The sequence below is a fragment of the Dermacentor albipictus genome, unplaced genomic scaffold, assembly GCF_038994185.2.
Source record: "Dermacentor albipictus isolate Rhodes 1998 colony unplaced genomic scaffold, USDA_Dalb.pri_finalv2 scaffold_25, whole genome shotgun sequence".
NCBI classification, from domain to species: domain Eukaryota; kingdom Metazoa; phylum Arthropoda; class Arachnida; order Ixodida; family Ixodidae; genus Dermacentor; species Dermacentor albipictus.
The window spans coordinates 3,135,949-3,149,207 of NW_027225579.1; the positions used below are offsets into that span (position 1 = coordinate 3,135,949).

At 40.7% G+C, this 13,259-nt stretch overlaps 1 protein-coding gene across 1 annotated transcript in view; it reads right to left on the bottom strand.

Moving 5' to 3' along the window:
* The window catches only part of LOC139052497 (uncharacterized), a 125,230-nt gene that overhangs the window by 81,990 nt on the left and 29,981 nt on the right, over positions 1-13,259 (bottom strand). The window lies entirely within an intron of this gene.

A 13,259-nucleotide genomic window follows, 5' to 3' on the forward strand; every position in this document is an offset into this window, starting at 1 on the left:
TCTTAAAGAAAAGAGATTCAAAAGAGGGTCACGACTACCTCGACTCTCTTTTTTCAGTCGCTGACTACCTTTTTTTCCAAGGGCAGTCATAAAACGAAGTCTGGAATGACGCATTAAATGGAGGACTCCCATGCTGATTGAAGGGAGTCAGTGAAAGGCACATATGATGTTAGAGGTTGCAGCGATTCGTTGGTTCACTCAATAAAATAACTGATTGACAATACCAAAGAAAACAGCATAATATGTAACTACCCTAGTTCAACTCTATATCCGCAAAAAGTAAAATGCGTTTCATGCAGTGCTGCATTACTGCATAATCAGTATAGCAAGAAAGGCAAATTGTTTTTTTAGCTAATCAGTAAACAATATTTGAAGCAGGATGGTACAACGCTAAAATCCAAAAGTAATAACACTGCTTGGCATATTTATGCAACACACTGTACATTAATATGTATTTTGTATATAAAGATACCTTAAGGGGGGGAGGGAGTGCATGAATATTGATTGACCATGCACAGAATGGAAAAAAACAAGAAAGAAAGATATAACACGAATATACACACAATGTCAACAGAACACAAACCATGAAGTACACCACTTAGAGTTCATAACATAGAGCTAAGCAAATATTACTATTTTTAATGAAACAGTAATTACCGCATCTCCTGGCTGCGCCGCACAGACTACATTGCGTTTAGATACCTTAAATGCTTATCGATGTCTCCTGAATTCAACAAGTCCCATCTTGTCTAAAAAGTACAGAACCTCATCCTAAGCCGCAAAAATACCTCCAATCTGTGCAAATTGTGGGTCGTCTGCCTTGCCCGTCATGGTTGCTCAGTGGCTATGGTGTTCGGCTGATGAGCACGAGGTCGCGAGATCGAATACCGGCCACGGCGGCCGCATTTCGATGGCAGCGATATGCGAAAACACCCGTGTACTTAGATTTAGTTGCACATTAAAAAACCCCAGGTGGTCGAAATTTCCGGAGTCCTCAGGGCTTCATAAATCCGAAAGTGGTTTTGGCACGTAAAACCCCATAAGTCAATTTCGTCTCCTTTGGCCATTAAAAGCACATATCCCACATGGTATTCCATTTGCGACATAGTGACTGACTTTGCCTGCCATACGTTACCTGCGGGCAGGCGCTTCTCAATGCACGTATGTAAAACAGATCTTCGCACAGGTTTCAGGCCTGGCATGGTGTGGCGTTGGTTGAAGTCAAAATCACGGAATTCCATAGCTTTGCGAAAGTTGGTGAAACTCTGGAAGTGTTTTTGAAGTTTTTCATCTTTGGTGCCTTGAACCTCATACGCCAGATTTGTTTGAGTAGTCCGAAAAGAGAGATCATGCGTGGGTAGTGCACAAGGTAATGTAATTTAGGGATTATGCGGGCTTGTGGGTAGCGAGTAACGAATGAATGGAGAAATTCTTGAATTTTTACAAGGGACTCTGAGGGAAGCTCATCAGACAAAAGCATGCCTACGACTTCTCTGAATAGGAGGTAAACCTCCCAGCCTTCGTTTCCCTCTAGAATTTGAGAAGCGAAAATCTGAGGCAATAGTCTGAAAAGGCACCACGTCTGTGAAGCAGTGCCCTTTAGAGGGGTACTACCTCCTACGAAGGCTTCTGTGAGTCGTGGTGGTCTGTCAACGTTTTAGATTTAGAATCTAAAAACATTGTGGTCTGTTTGTAAAATCATCGCTGCCACGATCGAATGTGCAAACTTCGTGCACTGTTCTGCAAACCCCTGTGCAAAAAACGTGCAAACCGCTGCTCTGTTTTGCTCAAATTTTATAGAGCGGTTGCATTTTGGCGTCGACTTTACACTTGGCACAGTTAAGTGCCTTGTTTGTAAGGAAAAAAACGCAAATTTGCCTGCGCCCATGAGGCTGCAAACAGCTGCCGTAACGGCGCAAGCATAAACCTGTGTCGCCGCCTGCCGTCAGCTTTAAAAAGCAGCGTCTTACGGAGGACGGTCGCCTTTTCCAGGACCAGTCAACACGCGGCAGCACTCCCTGATATGCTGCTTTCTGCAGCTGACGGCAGGCGGCGATACAAGTTTATGCTTGCATCATCGCGGCAGCAGCTCGCATTTTCATGAGCGCCGGTAAGTTTGCATTAAAAAAAATCTTGCAATTAACTGTGCTAAGTGGTTGAGACACCACAAAGCTGTCTGTCCAAACAACAGCTTAATTTTCCTTTCTTATTTTCTCCCTTTCATTTGTAAGAACCAGAGCAGAAGTGAAATTATCTCACTAGAGGGGGATCGCGCAGTGCGGCCAAACCGGATGTGCGCGCCTGTCAATGGTGAATGACTGGACGGCGCACACTATATCTTCACTCATGCTTGGGCCACGCGCTCCGCTGTTCAACTTTCATTTGACGCCGATAGCACAAGCAAAGAAAATGGCAAAATAAAATTCGAACCCAGCAAGCTCACACACAGTGCAACACAGATCATACTTGTACGCTACTGCGCAGAACAATATCTCTATATGTCGTCCGATCCGTCTATATATGTCTCTATATGTCAATATGTCGTCCGATCCGACTTCCACTGAACGCTTGCCGACTGATGCGGAAGGAGTGGTTTGCCTCTTGCTTGTGTTGCGCCTGTGAAACCTGACAGCGGTGGCAGCATGTCGTCTAATCCGGCTTCAACTGAACGCTCGCCGACTGGTGCGGAAGAACCGGCTTGCCTCGTTTCGCAGGGGCCATCAAAGAAAATCGTGAAGCTCACAGTTGCCTGGAAACTCGCCGACCTCCACGAAACCCTGCGGATGGGAGGGTTCGTGTACCTGATGACAGACAACGATCTTCTAATACAGGTAAGCGTAAACGTACTGCGCTTTATGGAGCGCAAATAAGATTTGGTCATTGTTTGGTTCCTATGGGCAAAGTACCAACAGTATGCGTAGCAGAAATGTCGAGCACAATTAATAACTGTTCGGTTGCCGTGCATTGAACTGACAGATCGAGTGTTAGGAAATTGCTCTGTGTCACTTCACTGTGCTGCCAACTACTATTTTTGTTTCGTCTCAGCCAATGCACTTGACCTTAAATTGAGAAGTGTAGCGCATACTTGCCCGTACGAACACAACGTTGCTAATTATAATTATTGCCGTGTCGAGAAGCCGCAAGGAAACTAGCCTTTTCAGGACTTCCATCTTCTGAAAACTTCTGCAGTTGGTTTACTACTGATATTGAGGTCAGGTGTGCAATCGCTATCCTATCTGTTAGGAGAGGGAGTAGTAACAGCTTCAGTGAATGTAATGGTGCTTTAGTTAGCATAACTGGTCGCAGTATGCCATATTCTGCAAATTTCTGCAGCGTTTAACAAATAAAACAGGCAAGACGTGGAAAACAGACTTGTTTGCCTGCTCAATTTTTGTCGTCATTTGTGCGCTGCAACATTTACGCAGCAATGAAGTTAAATTGAACCAACTGAGGAAAAAACATTGTTGGAATTTTCAGCAATAGGACTATGAAAACCTTGGGTAATCAGTAATATGGTTCTATCTTTGTGAAATCATGTGTTCTTATGCACTGATGGTTGCTGACATTGCATAAATAAGCTTAGCCTTGTTAGCTTAATGCGTCCTGTACTTAGCTCACCTATGGGCAGCAGGATTAGTGCCGTGCTGTGCTGTGATGGCTCTAAATAGCAAACCTATTTGGGACAGTACAGCAACCATAAAAAAGGCTGTTTAATTCATAAATGCCTGTTCACTGTCCACTGCTTCACTTCTAATGTGCAAAACTATTGATGAACCATCTGGTTGTGCTTTCAGATCTTCCAACGACCGGTTCCAGTGCTACGTCGATATGGGTGAAAGCACGACAGTGTGTGATGGAGCATTGATTAACTTGGTTGTCTCCCCAAGCCACTCCGAAGCATCAGAGAGACAGAAACAGCCGGATGCACACGATCTTATTTCATCTGTACTCATGCATTAACTCTGTATAACATTAAAACCTGTCGTATGCTCGAAAGCTATAATACCGGTATTTGAGCAGTACTTTAAAGAGCCCCTCACCAGGCCACATAGCTAATTTACATACGCTGGAAGTTGTTAGGTGCCCTCGTGGGAGCATTCTACTGCAAAAATTTTCAAATTGGCTCATTATTAGCTGAGATAGAAGTATTGCAGTTCCGCAAACCCAAGATTTAAGGAGGAGAGCATCACAGCCAAAAAGAACGCTTGGACGCACCTTGCCAAGCCACTAGTGGAAAAAAAGGCGGCATGTTGTTCCATACATGCATGAAGTGGCCCACAATTTAACGAAAGTGGCCTGCAGGTACAAAGTACCTATTATTTTCTTGGCTCCACGGAAGCTTACTGGCCTGTGCCCACGCATCTCAGACCCACAGAAGCTGACCCTTTGTGGTAAAAATCATACAAGGCCATATGTGACTTGCGCGGTCGGTACGGTGTACGAAATTCCAGCTAATTGCGGCAGGGTGCATATCAGCCGGACAGGCTGTTGCATCAACGATTTGGCAAGGGAACATGAGCTGTCTGTCAGGAATAAGATTAATTCACATTTGCCTATGCATTGCAATTACCGCACGTGTGAGTCATATCTTTTCCATATCCGCATTCTTGGTAAAAGCAAAGATTGCCTGGCATGGGGAAATAATGGAGGCCTGTTTCATCAACATGAAATGTGACGTCTATGTCAGTGATACATCTGTGGCTTGAACTGAACTGAACGACAGTTTCTGCACTGCATGACTGATTAATAATGCAAACTTGTTTGAGTATTGCGTGCAAACATATGTGCGCACATGGCCACCGTCACCTATAAATATGATCCTGTTTGCTTTCAATAAAGTAGTAGCAAGTGACACTCTTTCTTGTCCTAAATCTTTTTTCTGCCCCTGGTTGTATCCTAACTTTGGGGAATAAGCCCATGGGAATTTAGTAAACAAATAAATTCATGCCATGGGGGCAATTCCACTATGTAAAAATAAAACGTTTTTCCCCCTAGCATTCTTATGTATCTATATAGTCCTAGTTCCACGTTTATAGCATACCACTGTCATTGTTAAATATTGGAATGCTCTGCTATTAAGAGATATGACAAATGAGGTGTATGTATGAAAATATAAAAACAAAAAGCTGCAAAACATTTTTTTTTAAATTTTGTGCAGTCTAGACAACCCAAGTATAATTGATGATATATGAAGATCTTAAGAAGCACAATCATGTTTGTGACTCCTCAATCCTTCCATATCACCTTTCAAAGTCTTATCCGACCTCGACATTTGTATCTATCTCAGTAGCTCAGATTTATTTAATGGTGAGGGAAAATTTGACTTCCTGTTTGAAATAATAGCCATGTTTCACCAAAAAAAGCTTATAAGGAAAGGCACCAAGAAGTTATCAGAAAAATACATTCATTGAAATATTAATTCATTAGCCACCAGAAATGTGATAGGGAGTTAATAATGTTTGGATAAACACAAGCAGTCTAGTTTGTGTATTTGAGAACCAGAATGTTCTAGTATATTTTTTGTCTATCAAATCATCCTTGGCCTTTATCTGACCTGCCTTTGTTCTCTGTTTGTGGTCCCAAGACAATGCTAGTCTGGACTTGGCACTTTATGGCCCAGTATTTGTCCTTCACAAAGCTATACCTATGTAGACGATGTAGCTAGCAACAAGTATTCCTCAGAAGGAATATTTGTAGGTGCGTTACTATGGTTGCTTATTTCCCTTTGGTGTGGGAGCTTTTTGCTCGTGGTACCAATGTCTGTGAAGGGACCAATAATGCGCCTTCCTTGGGCATGTTACCAATGCAAAAATGGGGAGAGAGATAATGATGTGTTGGTAAGAAGGTATCAGTATAGGGGGTGATAAAATTCCTCTTTAAATTTGGTTTTAACAGCCCATTCATGCTATAACGCTTCAGTTGTCTCAGTCAGTTATTTTTGCTGTTCGTACACCATTATCCTTGAACACAATGGGCTCCATTTGCCATGGCAAATGTGCCTATATTTATCAAGAGCCCTTCCTGTATTCTTAGCACGTCACTAACTATATAGTAGGTAAATTTGAGCACGTGGAGTGATAGTCGGCGATACCATATCTTTTGTTTTTCCAGCACAGGATTTTGTTTGAATGAATACTTCTTTTTTTAAGGCTGTCTGATAGTGCAGTTGGACATGTGGAGAATGCAGTACAAGGAATTGTCAACGTACAAACCTCCGATGCCCCGATGCTCCGATGCCTCCGATGCCCATTGACATTGCTGCACACCTATGAAATATTACAGCAGGAGGCGTGCCTGACAATCTTCAAAAGAAAATTGAATGGATTGCCTACAATTCGTCATCTCAGACAATGTGAGTCAGAAAAATTACCTGGATGCATAGGTCAGCAAAATAATGAGAACCCACTCACACTCGCCAAAATTCTATTCAGCCGGGTTCATTCGGGCTAAGACCTACAGAAATTCGACTCAGTCGGACTCACTGAGACTCACTTTCGAGATCAGTTTGACTGAGTCGACTCATGCATCAGTTTGCCAGCCTATGCCAGATGTAAATAAAGTTGGGATAGAATGTACTAAATGAGAATTCATTCCACAGTAAATGTCTCAATTATGTTCGCTCCCGCATTTTTCCCGACCTTGTATTGCAATATGAGCGGTAAGCACAATGTTAATTAGAAAGGGTATTGCCCTCCATTCTCAGGCGGTTATATCGCTTAGGCAAGAGGGAGGTGTCTATAATCAAAACAAGTTTTTGTTGTCTAATTCCTTATTATAACTTAGTTGCTGCGTAGTTCCCCTTGAAAACTTGAAAACTCTCGATAACCGAGGGGAAAAACTTTTCTTCTTAAAGCTTTGCATTGGGGCAGTGAACAATGTCCAAATTCTGTAGTGCCTTTTTAAGTGTTTGGCAGTGTATATGGCATTGTTGGTTCGAAATGTTTTTATCACTGATACATAGTTGACTCGTTCTGAATTACAGTTCACGCATGACATCGAAATTTAAATATTCAATGGCAATGTCGACATTGCAGCCCTGAGCCCATTTTCTTTATTCAGGCTAACAACACGAGCCCTAACATTACCAGCGCTACATTTTATGCGGGTATACAAATACCAAGTGAATTGGATCGAAAGACAGTTGTGGCTAGATTAATTCGTACAGTGCTGCGTGTTTCATGTGAAATATGGGGGTTTGGCTACCAGGAGGGAAAGACAGTCATGGCTAGATGAACTGGTGCAGCGCTGCATGCGTCATGTCAGATTTGTGGGTTCGGTTACCACCAGCAGCCTTTCTTCTACTTCCATTCCTCTTTCACAAAAAACAGTCATGAAAGCTACAAAAAGGTCAACACAGTCATAATTTATGTCATGCTTCAATGAAGCAATATCCTCCGTGGTTTCCTTGCCATGAATCTTGGGTTAATGAGTGGGCGAAGGCGCTAGAATGACGCGTTGAATAAAGCTTCTTTAGCTGCTGGTTACAGTTCTTATAGGTAATGTACACCACAAAGCTAAACGAGTGCATAGACAGAAGTGCCGACTGTCAACTGAGATGTTATTATTCAATGCGCCGAATTTACACAAGCAAGTGAAAGAGCTATCTGAAAAATATTAACTACTGAAAATAGAAACTAGAAAAGCAGACGAGTGGGCAAAAAAACGCACTACGCAGGAAATCGAGATGCAAAAAAAATGTATAATTGCATCACAAATACAGGCCGTTCACGTGACTTCCAGAAAAACATTAGCTCTTTTTCTGTTAGGGCAGTCAGAAAGGCATCTGCAAGGTCAAGCACAAGATTTGGCATATTGCCTCCACATAAAAGGTTGTGTACGAAATTTCTCTTTCATGCGGCGCTTGTCATATGGGGCAGACTGCCAGATGCCTTCATAAGAGGTTGTGCGAACATGCATATAATGTGCGCAATGGCCGAGAAAGTTTTTTTGGCACATAATACTAGCAAGCATGGCTGCACTCGTTGGTTTGAAAGAATGTCAGTTATTAACAAGCACAGGGATGGTCCTACCCATATCATACCTGAAGTAGCACAATTGGCATGGGAACAGAGTGCATGCATCAGCAAGCCACCCATTGCCTTATCAGAAAGAGAGCTCAAGTTTCTGGGAATTCAAACCTGCGGCCAGCATTTTTTATGCAACTCTACATTTCTTCATGTGCCTCTTGATGGCCTGCTTTGTTCTCCTTTTTAGTAGTTATTTTTCAGATAGCTTTATCACTATTGTGTGTATTAAGCAATAGAACCTCCATTGGTATTCGGTGCTTGTGTCTATGTCCTCGTTTAACCTTTGCACTGTAAACTCACGATACTGTATCAACAAGGAGCTTAATAAGCTGCCCTGGTAAAATCATATAGGAGATGCTCCGTCAAGTTTGTATTCATGGCTAACTTTCCCTTGTGTGCATGTTTAGTAATGAGCTAATTTAAAATAATAACTAAAACCTTTTATAAGATCTTGTTTGGTGAAAGTATTTTAAGAGTTTGTGAACTCTGGTCATGATTATCAGTTTATCTTGGCTATTGCAGGACAAAAGGATTAAATGTTACCCCTGTCCTGTGTCAAATCCATCTGATGAATTCTCTAACCTCGGTCTCGTCACGCACCTAATGTTTTCATGGTGCAGTTTACCTAAGTTCTCCCATCTGATGAATCACAGTTCAACTGTTTTATATTATTTCATGGAAATGGTTGCGCTACAGTGCTGTTGCATATTGTTTTATGTGGAAGGTTGAGTCATGCTTTTCTAAACATAAGGTACCCAAATAAATTCTGCAATGTTGCTGCAAGTAGCCTCGTAAACCAGTACCCAGCACTGAGGGACACATTGCACCTTGGCCATGTAAGAGCATTTTCTTATAACTTTCTTTTGATTTCATTTGAACTTTTAGATGTTAAGCATATCCTGGCCAAGTCAGCCGCATTTCTATGGGGGCATAATGCAAAAACACCCGTATACTTAGATTTAGGTGTAGGTTAAAAAAACCCAGGTGATCCGAATTTCCGCAGTGCCCCACTACGTCATGCCTCTTAATCAGATCGTGGTTTTGGCGCATAAAACCCCATACTTTTTTTGTACGTTAAGCATGCTGCCAAAGCCTTTCTTAGTACTTTGTGAAGTTTATGATCATGCTTGCTTGCAGTGGTTCAGGTCTGAGTGCTTGTGATTGAGTAGAGATGTGGTGGTTTTAAAGCTTTGCAGCTTAACTAAATATGAAGATACCAGCAGCGCCTTTGCACCTGGCATGCATATGGCCACCTCTTATAAAATTAATTGCATGCTCGGCTAAATATGTATTTGGCTAAAAAAATTAATTGCATGCTCAGGTAAATATGTATTTGGTAAAATAATATATTTTTTACCTGTAGCCGTTTTCATGCAATAAAGTTTTGACCAACACCAATACTGAAAGTAACTCTCAGCAATTGCGTTGGAAGGTGTGCTAAAATAGTTCACTTGGTACATTTTGGAACATAAAGGAAACAGTGAAAAAAGCAAGCTTAGGTTAGGGCAACTCAATGTTTAACTTTACTGTGTTTGTAGTTTCTTTCAAAACCTGAAAACTGGAAGTCATTGAACTGTTGATTAGGTATGTAAAATCAATTGCTTTCATTTAATTTCTGTTCTCGTGGTATATGTGCCTAAGAAACAAGCACAAAAACATGTGAAAGTGAATGCCACCAGAATGCCCTAAAGTCGATGCAGAAGTGAAAGCAAGAACGGCAAGTGAAAGTTGTGACACATGCTCAAAATATGGGTTTTGAAGACAGGTGATCAGCTGCAAGTTTGCATGCATATTTCATTAGATAAACCGATTCTCCTTTCTTTGTTATGTGGCTTAGTTGAAACATTTAGTTGCTTCTCTTGATGTACTTGTTCGTTTCATATACATTTTTTCTTTAACAAATGCAAATAAGCAATCCGGCTATAGCAACTCTATCAGCAATGCTGTGATCAGATATTTGGTAGGTGGTCAAAGAAGCAAAATATCATATCGCATCGTCACTTTGAACCTAGAGTGAAATATTAGTTGAAGATGTAGCGGTAGATGCGTTTATAGACTAATATTACAGCATTCCTACTGTAATGTATATTGATATACATGCTAAGATGTAGTGAAAGGTGTGTGGCTATGCTACTCTGACACATGAGTTGTTTTAACCCTTCATTGATGAGTTTTGCATACAGCATACTAAAAAATATTAATTTTTCTTTCAGATTTTTGGCATTGAGTAAGAAGTTTCTTGTTAAATGTATTGAGCCAACACTGAATGACTGGCAGCAAGTGTCATTTGTCGGTTTAGAGCAGGAGCACAGGATGGGAAAAAAAGACATGGGACTCGTTTTCTTTGGAAAGCATGGTCAGTGGAGACAGATCAGTGCAAGATCTCCTGCTGTAGTGACCTCAGACACACAATGGAAAGAAATGTACACCTATAGTACACATATGCAAGGAGCTCCCTGTACAAATTCCACATGCAGCTATATGTCGCTTGGGGAGAAGACCACTTCTTCCCCCATATTACTTAAGGAGTTTCTACAAGATATCCTTTATTTTCATTGATCATGCTTATTCTCGATGTCTTTTGTACATTTAGGTATTAAATAATTTGTTTTTTTTTATATGCGCGGTCATTAAAAGGTTAAACAAATAAAGTGGTTCCAATGAATGTGAATGTATAACTTTAGCGACTGTAGTCACAATGTGTTGATCATTCCACAATCTTTGTGAGACCACGAAACAGGAACAAGGCAGCATGAAAATCACTCAACAATACCAAGAAGGAAGCTTCAGCACTTATACAGTACTGCAGAATACACTGCATCTACGCCGTACCTGTGGTGTCCTTTTTATTATGTGGTCTTGACCCCACTACAGGGAAACAACTCTGCTTTGCAAGTGCATTGCAGTACTTTAATACTTTAACTGCTTGCTGCAAAAGGAAAGTGCTATTAGAATATTACATGAGGATCATGGATTATGAGGCAGCCGCTAGACGTGGTATGCCACAGCACCGAGTTGCCAGCGGCCATCATAATTAGCTGTTTTGTGTGGCATTGATAACTTGACAGAACATAGTGAGCATTACTTGATCAATAAAAAATACTACATAATTCTGGCCCTCATTTGGAACTTTGTCTCATCTCTGTGATGCGCGCAACCCGCTTTTGATGTTACTGAGAGGGAGTGACTCCTTGCAAAGCATCAGGGTAGTCCTGTTAATGATTAATGATTAATGACACTTACGCAGATTGCTTAGTAGGCAGTAGCTCAGTGCCCTTTCCCCATAGAATCACAGCTTCCATTTCGTTCATGTATAATAAAAACATTCTGCAGATTTCATGTGAAAATGTGACACTGGAGAGCATTATGCTATAAGTTCACAACAGTGAGCCCCATTATTGGAAGGCAGCTCTTGTCTCAAATCACAGCAAAGTGAAACCATGTACATTCTCGCCTTAACTACTGCAGTTTAGCATGGGCCACAATGACCAAAGCAAACATAAATAAGGTTCTCGTATTGCAAAAGAAAATTGTTTGAATGATCGCTAATTTTGATAATACAACTACCTCCAAGCGTGCTTTTGAAGCACATAACATTGTCCGCGTCAATCATTTGTATAACTTTAAGTTGTAGCAAAAAAATTATTTTTCAACGGCATCCACTGCCAATGTTTATTCTACTCTGGCATTTTTAGACATGCGTCGTGCTAACATACGCACAAGACCTATTATTACATGGAATATACCAAGTTTTCGCGCTAATTATAAATTACAAATGTCTTATAACTTGCCCCATGTTCTAAACACGTATAAACACACAAAAGGGTATGCCAAAGCTGAGCTGCGAAAATATTTTGTTGAAATGGGACTTTGTCTTTGCTAGTAGATGCCGTATGTTTGCTTGGTTATTACTTTTATTATTTCTGAACATATGTATGACCATTTTAGCGCTTCGATTTTCAATTTTATTATTCAAATTTTGTGCAAAGATTATTAGACTCTGTACGCATAAATAGTGCATGTTTCTCTTTATTGAACGTGACTATTCTATGTATGTCTGTTGATCTGTTGAAGATTTCCTGTACCACTCGTGTGCTACTGCTTGTAGGGGTTTTCTGGACACAGTCAAGCTGTGCAGGAAGCTTTTTGCCAAAAACGTGCCCTCCAGTTGAATCTTGAAAACGAACGTATACATATTTCCTTATACTTATTTAAATATGTTCTGCATATTGTGTATTCACATGTGTGGGCTTGTGATATGATTTGATGGCAAGGCCATTTGTTGTTCGTTTAAAGAGAACATCAACGGATGCATTATGGCCATTCTCAAGCTCTTCTCTTCCTGCTGTAAACTGGATTCTCTGCTTATAAGAAATAAGTGTTCCTTGTGATTAGTACTACATGTGCTCTTGCTAAAGGTTACTGTGATGTGTGCATGTTCTTATTGAATAAAAAGTTTACAAAGTTTTAACAGCTGTGCCGTTCTTTCAGATCTTAACCGGAGCAGGCAGCATTTGACGCAAACATGGAGGCAGTGCTAATGGAAACATTTAGGAGGTGAGACAACAGTCTTTTTTGAGAAATTGGATGAAATGATGGCCAAGAAGTTACACTTTTGAAACATTATGGAATATGCTTACTATCCACGCACCACGGGGATATTGGACTGGCGCTATTGATAATGTCCGGTTTCGCATTTATCTGGTCTTTAGGCATATTTCTTTTCTTCCATTAGCATCGATGCTGTATGATTGCTTTGATGTGGTGAGATTGTAAATTTGTCGTTTAATATCAATATTGAAATTTAATTTCTCTGTCCATGTATGCCTCCAGGGCATATTGAAATAAATGAGCCCTTTGTCATGACAAAGGATTAAATCTTTGTTCAAATACCTGAAATGCTACATTACCTTATAAGTTTGGACATATTGCAGCTGTTTAGTATGCCTGTAAACTGAAGCATAGTGTTTTTCAAGGTTGGCCATTGATTCCAACTTAGCAAATCAGACTGTTGTCTTCTGTTTTTGCCAGGTATAGTCCATTGATGCATTTGAGGTTAATACAGTGATAGTAGTGAAATATTTCCTCTTGGTCTTTCACTCACTGTAGTGCTATGTGCTCAGTGTTTTTCAGTTGTTTGTAGTATTGCAGTTTATCATAGCATAGTGGTGGCTATGCAATGGTGGCTGAATAACTAGGCATTTGTTGCACATGCAAACTAAAATCTATTAT